This window comes from Chiloscyllium plagiosum, unplaced genomic scaffold (genome assembly GCF_037043375.1).
Source record: "Chiloscyllium plagiosum isolate Xiang-an unplaced genomic scaffold, Cpla_swu_hap1 HiC_scaffold_16, whole genome shotgun sequence".
NCBI classification, from domain to species: domain Eukaryota; kingdom Metazoa; phylum Chordata; class Chondrichthyes; order Orectolobiformes; family Hemiscylliidae; genus Chiloscyllium; species Chiloscyllium plagiosum.
In genome coordinates, this window is record NW_028270154.1 from 51,890,316 (window position 1) to 51,903,053 (window position 12,738).

A 12,738-nucleotide genomic window follows, 5' to 3' on the forward strand; every position below is an offset into this window, starting at 1 on the left:
TAGAACTTTTTTTTGGGGGCCATACACTCTAACCTGTCTTTCAGCACCAATGCTTTCTTCACCCATCCATTGTCTCTCTCTTTCGGTTTAATAAATGCACTTCTTATAGTTTTGCCATTTTCTGACATACTAAAATAGGTTTCCTGACTGTTTCTTTATTTTCTGCCACGGTACTTGATCTTGAAACTGTGCTGATTTCCTCTGGGCCCTCCCCCATTTACTAATTTAAATGTCCTTGTGACCACCCTATTTAACCTTTTTAGTAGGATATTGGTCTGAGATCAATTCAAATGGAGCCCGTCCAAATAGTACAGTTCCTTCCAGTCCCAATGCTGATGCCAATGCCCCATGAAATGGAACCGTCTTTCTTTTCCACTCCTTTTACTTCCTTTTTTTAAATCTCTATACCAATTGGAAAAAGTTAATCCAGAGATTATCACCCCCGAGGTCCTGTTCTTTAATTTAGTTCTTGGGTCCACTGTTCTTTGTCATTCACATAAATTATCTGAATGAGAATTTGGGAGTCACGGTTAGTAAGCTTGCAGATGACACCAAAATTGGTGGCTTGGTTGACAATGAAGAAGGTTATCTGAGATTGCAAAGGGAGCATGATCATTTGGGTTAAGTATGAGAGATGGATTTTAATTTGGATAAATGAGAGGTATTGCATTTTGGTAAAACAAACAAAGACTGGGTTTACACAGATAATGGGAGGGTCATGGGAGACCTAGGAGTTCAGGTACATAATCCTTTGAAAGTTGCGTCACAGGTAGACAGGGTGGTTAAGAAGGCATTTAAAATGCTTATTTTCATTGCTCAGACCTTTGAGTATCGGAGTTGGGACATTATGTTGAGGTTGTACAGGATGTTGATGATGCCCCTTTTGGAGTGCTATATATAGTTCTGGTCACCCTGCTAAAGGAAGGATATTATTAAATGGGAGAGGGTTCAGAAAAGATTGACCATGATGTCGCTGGAACCGGAGGGTTTGAGTTATGAGGAGAGGCTGAGTAGGTTGGGATTTATTTCACTGGAGTGTAGGAGGTTCAGAGGCGACCTTATAGAGGTTTATAAAATCATGACGGGAAGGATAGTAAAGCTCTTTTGCCTATGGTGGGAGAGTCCAAAACTCGGGGGCATAATTTAAAGTGAGAGGAAAAAGATTTAAAAGGGACCTGAGATGCAACCTTTTCACACAAAGGGTGGTTTGTAAATAGAATGAACTGCCAGAGGATGTGGTAGATGTAGGTACAATTACAACATTTAAAAGACATTTGGATAGGTACATGAATAGGAAAGGTTGAGAGGGATATGAGCCAAACACTGGCAAGTGGGACCAGTTTAGTTTGGAATACCTGGTTGGCATTGACAAGTTGGACAAAAGGTCTGATTTCATGCTGTATGGTTCTAATCACAATGGGGTCCACCAACTCCCACATCATACAGGTACAACACATCATCTGGCTCTACATCTCAAAGTTGTTGAATTAGTTTTTTTGGATTTTTAAATTTTCTACTAAATTTTCTTTAGTTTTTAATGTATAAAATATTTCTCCAATTTACTTTTAATCTGAAAGCAACTCTGAATATGTATTCAAATTGACAGTTAATTTCCAACCAATGAACTTATGGCTTTTCCTGAGATGTCACTGTGTTTTTCACCATTTCTGATCCCAACTCTCCTCCCCTGCTGGATCCTCTCTCTGGGCTCTCAGGTAAGCGTGTAGACTTCAAGCCTTGGTCTCAATTTTATTTCCTGCTCAGTCTCAATCTCCTCCCTTGCTCGTTCCTTTTTCCCTATATGAAAATAAAATAATAAAATTACGGAATTAGTGTCTGATGATAACCATGAAACCATTGTTGATTGTCAGAAAAACGTAATATCCTTTACAGAAGGAAACTGCCTTCCTTACCTGGCTTACATCTGACTCCAGGCCCACAGCAATGTTATTGACACTTAACAGCCCTCTGAGTAATTAGGGATGGGCAACAAATGCATGCCTAGCTAGTGACTCCCACATCCTATGAATGAATAATATGTTCCAAATTCTGTAAGACCAAACTTAGACATTAAAGACATACTCACCCTGAGAGAAAAGGATAGACTGATCATCATCTTCTTAAATCTAACTCCCTGTTTCACCAAACTCCAGTTACATTCTAACACAACGAATCAGCACTCCAGTGCAGAACTCTCTCAAACTGAATTTGGAATTCTATTATATTGTAAATGCTACTCTGTAGAGGATCCTTAACTATGAGATTTCTTATTACCGTGGTACGCATTACCACATCTAAAATAGCCTGGTCCAAGGCTGTATGTTCTGCAATAAACTGGTCTAAGAAATAATCCCTGATACTTAAATGGTGAACTTGATGAAACTACAGATTTGTCTTCTACATTCGCCTTGCATATCTGATTTGTCCAAAATCAGGTGCAAATTAACATCATCCATGACAGTTGTGGAGTCCTTCTTCCACAGCCTCACTACCTCCCATTTATCTATGTCCTACAGTGAGGCAAATTATTTACAGATAACTCACACCAGTGACTTCTTTTCCTTGCTGTTCCTTGTTTCCATCAAAACTGATTCCAGAGCATGATCTGGTGCACTTACGTCATAACTCACCATCGTCCCAGTTATGTTTCTTTATGAACAAGGTCATCCCACTACCTTTTCTTTTTGCCTCTTCCCCCAAAATGTTGAATACCTTTAAATATTGAGTTCCCAGTCTTGAACACCCTGCAACCATATTCCTGAAGTAGCTTTATTTGAATACCAAGTCATATTTATTTATTAGCTCATCTATCTTGTTACAAAGCAGCATGCATTCAGATAAAGAGCCTTAAGGTTTGACTTTTATCATTAATACTCATATTGATTCCAATTTCTCTTGCACTCTTCTGCTTATATTTTCTACCCCTTCCTGTCAAATTTTACTATTATTTGCCTCTTCACTGCCCTGCACCTCCGCTCTCTTGTTTATTTTTTAAATTTTTTTAAATCCCTTCAATTGAACTCTCTGACCCACTAATTAGTTTAAAGCCCTATCTACAATCCTAGTTATACAATTCACTAGGGCACTAGTCTCAGCATGGTTCAAATGAAGTGCGTTCCAACAGAACAGCTTTCGCTTTCCCCACTGTGCCAGCGTTCCATGAATTGAAACTCATTTCTCCCACACCAATCTTTGAGCCACAAATGTATCTCTCTAATCTTGTTTAACATCTGTGAATATGCACATGACTCATGCCTTTGTGGTTCTGCCTTTTAATTTAGCCCGGAACTACTCATAATCCTGCAACAGAATCTCTTTCTTAGTCCAACCTATGTCTTTTGATGCTTACATGGATCAGAACAACTGGATCCTTCCCCTCCCACTCCAACTTCCTCTCCAGTCCAAAAGAGATGTCCTTCAGCTTAGAACCAGGTAGGAAACACAGCATTCAGGGTTCAGTCTCTGCTGCAAAGAACTGTATCTGTTTCCTTAAATATGCTATTCTCCATTACTACCACAGTTCACTTTTCACCCCTCACGTAAATGGGGGTCTGGATCACAGTGCTGTGGCCAGTTCACTCCTCCTTCCTGCAGTCTGTACCCTTGCACATATCAGGAGTAAAAACCTCATACCTATTGGATTAGGGCCCAAGCTCTGCCAAAGCTAAATTCTGGATCCCATTACCTGCCTTATTAACAGTCGCTACCAACACACAAGAGACCAAATTTGATGTAATTATTCTAAGGGTACAGCTGTCTTTGTAACAGAGTATCCAGCTATCTCTCTCTTCCCCACATGTGTTGCTTGGGTTCCAGCTCATCAACTTTGAACAAATGTCCCTTGAGTAACTAATGCTCGCTGCAAACATGGTCACAATCCATCACATCAGTGTCCACTAGCTCCTACATGCTACAGCTACAACACATCACATGTCCAGTCATCTCTATTCTATTTAATTGAGTAATTTGGATGCTAAATATTTCAGAAGCAAGATTATCATTTGTACTATTCCTTTGTAATAATGTCTCTTGACTAAAACCACTTGGACAAACAAAAGTCACATAGTGGACATACTTATCAATCACCTATCTGTTTTCCTGTGACGTCAGGCATTAGCTCTAACAGGGAAAAGATCAATTTCCTAATCCTACCTTTGATGTTGGCATCTACGTGAACCACTAGGCTTTTCATTACCCATTTCATGTTCCTCTCCAGCCCAGAAGAGATGTCCCTAACCTTGGCATCAGGTAGGCAACACAGCATTCAGCATTCCAACTTTGCTGCAGAGAACTTCCCATAACTATGCTATTCCCCCATTACCACTAAATGACACTCATCGACACTCACTTGGATGGGTTTCTGTACCATGGCGCTGTGGTTATTTCACACATCCTCTGTGTATTCTGTGCCTCATCTAGTCTAGGAGCAAGAACCTCTTATATATTGAATACCTATTCTTATCTATTATCTTATGAATTTAGCTCCTCCAAAGCTAAATTCTGGATCCCAATACCTGCCTCACTTGTAGTTACATGCTCATGCCCCTGACCATAGATTGCATTTGATGCAGTTAATCTAAGGGATGTGGATCACAGGCAATCCTGATGAGTTGGCAATCTTATATTCGTTTGCTGGCTTTCATGATTGCACACTTCTCTAGGCCAGGTTCATTGCTGCAGATAAACCTACCTTCTTTGGCATGCATCCATTCATTGTGCCCCTATGGACTGCCCCTACCCAATCTGACTATGGCCTGACTCAGACAAGTATTTTGCAAAGAGATGAAAACAGTGTAGACTCACTGGAACAATCTAGTAGATGATGAGCTTGGTTGTTACACATGACTTACCTTGTAGTTCTGTCTAGGAAGACTCATACATATCACTTTTGAGGACTTAATCTGGAAAGGCAAATTCATTTTGGCCAACTGGTCTTAGAATGAGCATGCATGAGAAGTAAAGGAGTCCAAAATAGCTTCCACTGATTTCCACAGGCAAGTACAACCTGCCTTAAGGGGTTGAAAGCTTAATTCAAAAATTTCATCTATTATAATTCTGAATGTTGGTTCCTGTGAAATTAATCTTCCCTCCTCAGCTTTATTCCCATTCTAATCAGCAACATAATTCTGATTGCATCAGTCTAGTGAGAACTATGTGTGATTCATTATGTGTTCTAATGGATGCCTGGCGGCAGTTATTTTTGCATTCTATATTTTATAATGTTTAATATAAGACACTTTTCTAAACTTGTTTCCATCCCTGGAAATGTGTTTATTGATGTCATTATGGATTTGTAATAAGCCTCCACTCATCATCTGCCAAAAAAGATGTTTCCTTCCATGTAAGTGTTCTTGTTTTAGTATCTTCACACTTCACTCTTGAAGTCTCACTGTGAAGTAGTGGAACGGTCCACCAACTGAGTAACAGTGTGGCATGCTGTGAGGACAGTGCTTCCACTGTTATGACATTCATTCAACCAGCCAACAGCATGGCCATTCCACAGGCAGACAGAGTTTCAGTAATCAGTTTACAAAATGCAGATGTTAAAACACAGGTGAATTTCTACTTAGAGTCATAGAGATGCATGGAAACAGACCTTTTGGTCCAACCCGTCCATGCCGACCAGAAATCCCAACCCAATCTAGTCCTACCTGTCAGCACCCGGCCCATATCCCTCCAAACTCTTCCTATTCATATACCCATCCAGATGCCTCTTAAATGTTGCAATTGTACCAGTCTCCACCACTTCCTCTAGCAGCTCATTCCATACCTGTCCCACCCTCTGTGTGAAAAAGCTGCCCATAGGCCTCTTTTATATCTTTCCCCTGAGTATCCCAGTTCTTGTCAGTCCAGAGTTAAGTCAAAGCTCCAATTGGCACTTCTCTGAACTGCTAGGAACATGGAATTCAAACATTATCTTACAGAATCAGGAATCTGTCAATTAATGCTCTATTCCATATCATTGCAAATTTTCATTAAATGCTGACTGATAATTGTAAATGTCAGAAACATGACAAAATTGTTCGCCCAACCCCATATTAAAGCATTTTTTAAAATACATTTGCACCACTACCTTGAAAGATTTTTTTTTAATGCTCAGTGACAATCTTGTTTTTCTCCTTTTTTCAAAAAACAGATATTACCATATTTTATTTGCTGCATAACCCTCTTTACCATCTGAAAGAAACACTACTCAGCCAACTCAGTTTGTTGCTAGGCAACTAACTGCATGGTGCATCCTGATTGGATTAGAGTGTCATGCAGCCAGTGCAAAGCAGAACAATTGAGGCAGATGCAATTGCTGAAGTAATCAGTCTGACTCATCTAACACCCGCATCCTGACATCCATCACAATAAAACACAGAAACAACCTGAATAATTAGGTAAACTGCATTCTACAGAACATGATCGGTCTCTTCACAATTTTATACAGCTTATTTTCAATAGCATTACCTTTTTTTCCGGAGTGTGTCTTAATATTATATATGTTATTTGAAAACCCCCATTTACATCCATAGTAAAATCTATTGAGCATAAAGAAACTAGTGAGAAGCTGTAAGAAATATGGAAGAATCAAATCCTGCAACAACACAAGTAAATATATATATTATATATTCTATTGTATAGATGTCCAGAATTAGGTGAAGCACTTCCTTCAGATTATTCCTTGTTCCTATATAAAATTAATGCACACAGACTTGAGTTATAGAAATCAAACAAAACTATTTCACGTCTGCATCATTATAAAGTCAGAATATAGTCAAAATATTAGCAAAACATATTTTTATATATCGTTCCTATTCATTATGTCATTACGAACAGTTTTAATGCAGGGAAGAAACACCTATAATTTGTAATTTACATGATTTTCTACAACAAAGACCAAGTGTGTAAGATACTATTAAAAAGATGATTGAAATAATGTTTTGCAAAGTCATCACTTTGGCTTATGTCTCAACTGAAAAAAAGTATGCATGTAACAGGTTAGCCAAGTCGAATTCCAAGAAATGAACAGTACATTGGATGTGATGTCATCACCTTCCAGAAATATTCTTAAATCCTATACAGTTTATAAGTTGTAACTTGTTTTAATATATTCCTTTTGAGAACTGACATAAAGATCTGTTTACAAATGCAACCTGTTTTGGGGCAGTATGGTGGCTCAGTGGTTAGTATTGCTACCTTACAGCTCCAGGGACTAGCGTTTGATTCCAGCCTTGGATACCAGATTCTATTAAGGGGTCTGTTATTGAGCTGGAAGGGCTTGGCGACATGAGGGAGAGGATTGAGGTGTGGATTTTGAGGGGAAGGAGGAAGAGGGTTTACTATCTAGTAGTCTGAACTCAATGAGCAAAGGGTACTTTATGAAGTTGTAATGCCCCCTTCTTCCCAAATGTTTAAAGACTGCCTGCTTCCCATCACCATGTTTTTGTGGGACAGGGATCAAATGAGCTTCTAACAACAGTTATTTGTATATACTTTAGTAGGCAGGTTGTTAATTTCTCCATGTTATGAGGGTTACCTACTCTCCATGTTATGAGGGTGGGATCAGGAGTTGGTGGAGTTCGGGTGATAGACTGAAAGAATTTTACACATCCAAAGACTCACCTGGTGGAGATGTATAATATCCAGTCCAATATTTCTCTTGTTTCAGTTGCTAGGTAAAAATATGGCCAATCTAAAATTTCTATTTTGATTTACGAAATAAGAATATTGTCAAAATCTGAACAAAGCTGCAACAGTTGAGTTATTTGTACTCAGATACAACTGATGCCTTTTCAGCTTATATTAAAATATTGATACAGTCAGAATCATAGAATCATACAGTATGGAAACTGACCCTTCTGTTCAACTCATCCACACTGCCCAAACATCCCAATTTGACCTAGTTCCATTTGAGCATTTGGCCCATATCCCTCTAAACCCTTCCTATTCATATACTCAATCTGATGCCTTTTAAATGTTGTAATTGTATCTGTCTCCACCACTTCTCTGGTAGCTCGTTCCATATATGCACCATCCTCTGCGTGAAAACATTACCTCTCAGGTCTTTTTCAACTCTTTCCACCTCACCTTAAACTATGATTTCTAGTTTTGAACTCAACCACCCTAGGAAAAAGACCTTAGCTATTCACCCTATCCATGCCCTTCATGATTTTATAAACCTCCATAAGGTCATCCCTCAGTCTCCAACACTCCAGGGAAAAAAAGTCACCAGCCTAGTCAGCCTCTCCCTATAACTCAATCCCTCCAGTCCTGGCAACATCCTTGTAATTTTTTTTTTCTGCACCCTCTCAAATTTAACAAGATCTTTTCTGCAGAAGGCCCCAGCAATATCCATTGAGTTCAAGAACAGTACATAAATAATTTCATAAAAACATGAAGCAATTCAACGGTGATTACGTTCCATAATATATATGTTATTTAATATTATTTAAGAAGACATAACGTAATAGCAGGGTATTTTAGTCAATGTTCAAATATCATGACCAGATACTGTGCTAGAAGCTTTAGTTCTTTCTGACACTAATTATATTGTAGCAGTACCTAATCCTGGGGAAAACTTAGTGCTCTTGGATTCATAGTTCTGATCAGCTCCCGGTGTCTATTAAAGTGTTAATTATACCATCTTATGAATCAGCTAATTTACAAGTATACTGCTGAACTATGTGCATTTCTAATTACAACATGCTTTATGGATTATATCCGTCATTAAAAATGCTGTATAAATTATAAGATATGAAACTGACTGTCAGGGAAATAGGAAAAGATTTTTTTTTGTAATGCTCCTTAAGAATCAAAACCTTGTCTTTATTCCAAAAAATTCTGTTCCGGTATTCCATCTCAGAAAATGATGGTTTGTTCTGTGATGGTCAAGTCTGTGTTAAGCTTTCCCTGATATTGTTCAGGAGTCTCACTCTTGCATGGAGGTCTCTGCCATTTTTGTTGCAAAGGAAAACAGTAAGCTAAGATGGTGTGCGATTTGCTGACCTTTGTATTCTCTGAGCCCTCTTCTTGGTTAATTAAGCTTTTCGGTCTGCTCATCTCTTTCAATATCTTTGAAAGAGCCAGTCTCCCGGGGTCACAGCCAACAATTATCAGTGTTAATGTCCTTATCTTCCTATCTTGCTTTCAGCCATCCTTGTAACAGCAGTATCACCACTGAGGAGGTCATGACCTGAAGGCCATTCACTGTGCAAACAGTCTTTGCTTAAATAGTAAAATGCATCCATTGTAAAATGAATGGGTTATTTTGAGTATAATGGCTGTATCATTGTGTAGCATCTGTACAAACATATGTTTCTTTTAATCTCTCATGGGATGTGGGCATCTTTGGCTGAGCCAGCATTTATCACTCGCAACTAGTTGCCCTTGGGAAGATGGACTTGAATTACTGCAGTGCATGTTCTGTAGGTAGACCCATAATGTGATATATTTCCAAGTCAGAATAATGACTAGCTTGGAGACACACTTGCAGGTGGTGATGTTCACATGTATCTACTGCCTTTGTCCTTCTAGATGGAAGTGGCCATCGGTTTAGAAAGTGCTGACTTAAGGATCTTTTGTGAATTTCTACAGTGCATCTTGTAGATGACTCTGAACATCATCTGCAAATGGAGTGGATGATTATGGATTTGGTGCCAGTCAAGCAGGGTGCTTGACCCTAAATTGTGTCAAAGTTCTCAAGTATCATTGGAGATGCACCCATCCAGACAAATGGGAGTAATCTATCACATTCCTAACTTGTACCTTGTAGATAGTGAACAGGCTTTGAGAAGTCAGGAGGTGAGTTACTCACTGCAAGATTCTGACATATAACTGTTCTTGTAACATTTGTATTTATATGGCAAATCCAGTTCTTTTTTGTTGAATGGTCACCCTCAAGATATTCATAGCGTGATATTTATTAATGCTATTGCCATTGAATGTCGAGACATGATTGATAGATTGTCTCTTGTTGGAAAAGATATTGTTTGGCAATTGTGCTGAATGACTGTTACATGTCACTCTGCAGCCCAAGCCTGGACACTGTCAAGGTTTTGCTGTATTTCAACATAGACTGTTTCAGTATCTGAGGAGTTGCAAATGCTCCAAAGATTGTGCAATCATCGACCAACATTCCAGCTTCTGATGGAGGGAAGGTCATTGATGAAGCTGCTGAAAGTGATTGGGACAAGGACGCTACCTTGAGGAACTCCCACAGTGAAGTCCTGGAGCTGAGATGGCTGACATCCAACAACTGCACCAATCTTCCTTTGTGCCAGGTATGATTCCAATCAGCATAGAGTCTTTCCCTGATTCCCATTGACTCCAATTTTGTGCAGGCATCTTAATGCCAGACTTGGTCAAATGCAGCCTTGAACAAGGGCTGTCATTCTCACCTCACATCTGGAATTCAGCTCTGTTATTCATGTTTTAAGCAAGGCTGTAATGAGGTCTGGATCTGGGTGATCCTGGCATTTACCAAATTGTGCATAAGTGAGCAATTTGTTGCTGAGCAACTGCTACTTGATAGCACTGTAGATAACACGACTTTACTGATGATTGAGAATAGACTCGTGGGGCAATAAGTGGTTGGGTGGGATTTGTCCTCCTTTGAGTACAGAACATACCTGCCCATTTTCCACATTGCCTCGGTCGGATGGAGGGGCCTATGCTCCAGGAAATATGTGTGATACAATAATTGTTACTCTGTATAATTTGACCGGAGTGATTTTTAAAAAAAACTTTTTATTCATTCATTGGATGCGGATGCCACAGATGTACTGAGACAACTTGGTGCAGCTCACACAAATGTGGCCACCAGAATGATGGGAGCAATGTTTGGTACTTGCCCTCCCCCCCACCCCCCACCCAACTCTCTTTAACCTTCATATGGTCTTCTTTCAATTGCCAAACAAAGTGAAGAATGGGCTAAGTTGTTGCCTTGGCATTTGAGTGAAGAATGGGTCATGTACACCAATATTGGAACACCTCACACCTGATGACCACATTCTTACCTGCAATGTGGAGGATGCATCGCTCCCACACACTCAGTATTTGTTTGATTATGGCTACCCACTCCTTTCAGTGTACATCCCAGCCCCTCTGAAACCAGACCCCCAGTACCTCAGCAGTCAGACCTATCAGTGAAAGGAACAAGGAATTGATCAGCCCAGTTTCCAATGAAAGGGTCATTGCTGTTACCTCAACGTACCTTGGCTCCTGAGGCCAGTTCAAACAGATCACTGATGCTAGATAGTCTGCACATCAACAGCAAATCTAAGCAGAAGACAGCAACATCATCCATGTAATAGAGGTGTTGATCTGACTGCATCCAATACCTGGGATAGTTACCTCTCTTTTGTCTACATCCTTTCAAATGGACTTGGTGAAAGGTTCTAACAGCTCTTGAGCAGGTCAGAGCATTGCTGGCTGAGTCAGCATTTATTGTCCATACCTAATTGCCCTTGAGAAGGTAGTTGTGAGCTGTCTTCTTGAACCACTGCAGTCCATGTGCTGTATCGATCCAAAGTGCTGTTGGCGAGCAAGTTCCATGATTTTGACCCAGAGACACTGGAGGAAACGTGATATATTTTCAAATTACAATGGTGATTGGCTTGGAGAGGAACTTGCAGGTTCCTTCCTGAAAGTTCCCTTCCAAACCAAGACAGGGGATATAGAGCAGCAAGGTCTATTGGAAAACTTTTGGATTCCCACCCATTAATTAAAACTGCACTAATGATGCTTATGTATCCAATTAAGGATTTTCTCCTCAGATGCATGTAGCACGTCATGTAGGTGTGTGCCACTTTGGCAAAGGCTGCCTCCCCACCAGGCAGTTGAGGCAAGTTTACACCCACTGTCCCACACATACTCATATCCCTGAGTAAAGCAAAGCCCTCAAAGATTGTCCTGCTGGGATCAGAAGAGATCTGGTTGGGTGAGTCTCCAATTACAGAGCAAATCTGAACTGATAGGTACTATGGACAGAATTTTATCATCCATATATGACAATGAAATGTTCACCAATATCTAATTTTCTTCCTCTCACCCGGCCACTTGAAGCTGATGGTTGAAATAGAGATATGCTGTCGTATATGTCCAACAGAGATGAATACAACTCAGCTGGTAAGCTGCTGCTGCCAGATGGTTTACTCTCCTTTACCACTTCCTCTGGCAATTCGTTCCAACACTCACCACCCCACTGACTGAAAATGTTGCCCCTCAGGTCTCTTTTAAATCTTTTCCCTCCTACTTTAAACCTTTAGTTTTAGCCTGCCCAACCCTTAGGAAAACACCTTGGCTATTCACCTTATTTATGCCCCTCACAATTTTATAAACATCTATGAGGTCACCCCTCAGCCTCCTATGCTCCAAAAAAACTCCCAGACTATCCAGCCTCTCCTTATATCTGAAGCCCTCTCGTCTCAGTAACATCATTGTAAACTTTTTCTGCACCCTTTCCAATTTTATAACATTTTTCTAAACCAGGGCAACCAGAATTGTACGCAGTATTCCAAATGTGGTCTTACCAATATCTTGGATAGCCACAACATGACATCCCAATTCCAATATTTTATTCTCTGACCAATGAAAGTAAAATATGCCAAACACCTTCTTCACCATTCTGTCTACATGTGATGCCACTTTGAAGGAACTATGTACCTGAACCCCTAGGTATCTCCATTCAACAACACTCCCCAGAGTCCTACCATTAACTGTGTAAACTTACCCTGGTTTGTCTTGCTAAAATGC